This window comes from Kryptolebias marmoratus, unplaced genomic scaffold (genome assembly GCF_001649575.2).
Source record: "Kryptolebias marmoratus isolate JLee-2015 unplaced genomic scaffold, ASM164957v2 Scaffold58, whole genome shotgun sequence".
Lineage (NCBI taxonomy): Eukaryota > Metazoa > Chordata > Actinopteri > Cyprinodontiformes > Rivulidae > Kryptolebias > Kryptolebias marmoratus.
The window spans coordinates 10,132-13,126 of record NW_023665792.1 but is presented as its reverse complement, the minus strand read 5'-3'; the positions used below and the strand labels follow the sequence as shown (position 1 = coordinate 13,126).

At 49.5% G+C, this 2,995-nt stretch overlaps 1 protein-coding gene across 2 annotated transcripts in view; it reads right to left on the bottom strand.

The window, feature by feature from the left end:
• Window positions 1–1,397, bottom strand: part of LOC108229077 (plexin-B1-like) — a 30,460-nt gene extending 29,063 nt beyond the window's left edge. Inside the window, exon 1 of one of the 2 annotated variants that reach the window (XM_037974451.1) lies at window positions 1,244–1,397. The gene's annotated coding sequence lies outside the window, so the exon portion shown is untranslated. The remainder of the gene's footprint in view (window positions 1–1,243) is intronic. The other variant, XM_037974452.1, reaches the window with a different exon arrangement.
• Between the last annotated feature and the right edge of the window lie 1,598 nt (window positions 1,398–2,995).

The following is a 2,995-nucleotide window of genomic DNA, read 5'->3' as shown; positions in this document are numbered from 1 at the left end:
GTTAACTTACTCAGAGTTTCTCTCAAACTCAGGGTTAACTTACTCAGAGTTTCTCTCAAACTCAGAGTTAACTTACTCAGAGTTTCTCTCAAACTCAGGGTTAACTTACTCAGTTTCCCCAGCTCCATTTTGTAACCTGTAAGTTTTAACAGAGAGGCTTCATGTGTGTGTCTTCATGTCTGTGTGTCTCTGTGTGTGTCTCCATGTCTGTGTCTTCATGTCTGTCTGTGTGTGTGTGTCAGTGTGTCTCTGTGTGGGGTGTGTGTGTGTGTGTGTCGCCATGTCTGTGTGTGTGTGTCAGTGTGTCTCTGTGTGGGATGTGTGTGTGTATGTGTGTCTGTGTGTGTGTCTCTGTGTGTGTCTTCATGTCTCTGTGTGGGATGTGTGTCAGTGTTTCTGTGTGTGTCTTCATGTCTCTGTGAGTGTGTGTCTTCATGTCTGTGTGTGTGTGTGTCTTCATGTCTGTGTGTGAGATGTGTGTGTCAGTGTGTCTGTGTGTCTCTGTGTGTGTCTTCATGTCTCTGTGAGTGTGTCTCTGTGTGTGTCTTCATGTCTCTGTGAGTGTGTGTGTCAGTGTGTCTCTGTGTGGGATGTGTGTGTGTGTGTGTCTTCATCTCTGTGTGTGGGATGTGTGTGTCAGTGTGTCTGTGTGTGTGTGTGTCTCTGTGTGTGTGTTCATGTCTCTGTGAGTGTGTGTGTGTCTGGGGGTTCGTGTGTTGTTATAGTTTGAGCACTTTAGAAGCACGTGATAAAATCTTGTGAACAGTCAGAAAAACAGGAGCTGCTGTTTCTGCGTGCACGCGCCCGTGCGTGTTTATGCGCAGGAATGTGAGTTATTCAGCTGCGAGCTGATGCGAGCCGAGCCGAGCCGGGACAAGCCGGGAGCTTCAGTCAGAACCCCGCTGTCAGGACCGAACCGGTCCACGGTCCGGACCCTCATACAAAACATTCACTTTAAAGTCAAAGCTCTGGGCTCGGTTCTGTCACATGTCTGTAAGCACGAGAACCACAACCAACAGTCACGTGTGATCAAAGTCTCAGAGCCGAATCAGAGGACGTCTCGAGTCAGACCGAACCCGTCCGGACCGGTTCTATTAGATAACCCTTCACAAAGATAACGGACCGAACGTAAAACTGTCAAAATCCAGACCGGAGTCCGGCGCGCCGCCGCAGACACGCCTGCCGGGAGCGCGCTCCAACTTAGAGCCACGAAAAGGTCCGGCGGGACCCGGTTCGGACTCACCTGAGCTCTGCGGTCCTTCCACTAGTCCACCCGAGTCCAACAAACCCGAGAAAAGTTCCGGAGAGTCCAGCAGAGACCCGGAGCAGCGAGATCCACACCGAGAACTGAACAACAGGTCCGACGGAGACCCCGCCCCTCCGCACTGAGATCCGGGCGGCGGCGAACCCCCCACCCTCTTTGGACCCCCGGTTCTAACCCATTCACCTGCCCGAGGTCCGGGTCAGCAGGAGGTTATGGTTTAGGTTTGAAGATGGACCCCTTCAGGTTCTGGTCTCCATGCAGTAATTAGATCAAGATAAAGACCAAAACCAGGACCATAACCAGAATCAGGCTTGCGACCAGAACCAAAAATCAAGACTGGCACCAGAACCAAGAACCAGGACTGGTACTACAGCCAAAACTCAGAACATAGACCAGAACTGGGACCAGAAGCAGGTCTGGGATGAAAACCGGGACTGAGACCAAAACCAGGACCGTAACCAGAATCAGGCCTTTGACCAGAATTAGGACTGAGACCGGAATCAAGACAGGTAATAGAACCAAGAACCAGAACTGAGACTGGCTTGTTCTACTGATAGTTTGAATACAGAAAAACTGAATCCTGACATTCCTAAGAACTGGTTTTACGTCAGGAGCTTTTTAAAAATACATCCTCTAAGTTCAGATTCAGTAAACTGTCCATCTGCAGGAGACATAGTGTCTCCAGCGTGTCCTAAGTCTTCCCCTGGGTCTCCTCCTAATTGGACATGCTCGGAACACCTACAATTACAATCCCAAATCAAAATAAAAATCACTTACTCTGTTAAAATCATTTGCTGACAGATTGGTTCCCCCCAGTTCAAAAATCCTGTCTGCAGCCCCGCAGCCTTGCAGCCCTGCAGCCTTGCAGCCCCGCAGCCTTGCCTTGCAGCCCCCGCGGCCTTGCAGCCCCGCAGCCTTGCAGCCCCGCAGCCTTGCAGCCCCGCAGCCTTGCAGCCCCGCAGCCTTGCAGCCCCGCGGCCCCTCAACATCCAGAGAGGAACTTTGTCTGGCCTGTCACCCAGGACCAGTCGGACCGGTCGGACTATGGAGACCCTGCTGGTGGCACACAAGCTCCTCCACCACGATAAGGTAGTTATTCAGAGAAATTTGAAATAAACGTAGTAAACTGGTTCCTTATTTAGTGCAGTTTATCAAATGTTCATATTTTAATAAAAGGCAGCAGCTGCAGAACATTTAATCAGTTAAAGAAATAATTCCATCTCATCATATTTTAGATCTTTCCTTCCAGCTTCCAGACTCCTTCCTGCTGCTCCTCACATTTTTAAAAAACAAATCCAGAGTCAAAAATCCTGGCTGGACTTGGAGTTGATACTGAGTTACAAACTGTTTGCTTGTTGAACAATATTTTGAAAAAAATGACACAAAGATCAATTGTTACTTTTGTGTTTTATTTTCTATAAAGTAATATGGCACCTTCCTCGTCCTCTTCATCACATGGTTGATCATTTTGATTGGTTACAGTTTGATCAGATCAAACAAACATGACCTCTGACCTCTGAGTTGCTTCCTGCTGTGAGTGAGGGTGCTCTCAGTTCCCCCTCAGATCAGCAGGGAACACCTAAGAGCACACACACCCTCACACCCACACCCACACCCACACGCACACACACACACCCTCACACCCACACACACACACGCACACACACACACCCTCACACCCACACACACACACTCACACCCACACACACACACCCTCATGCACACACACAC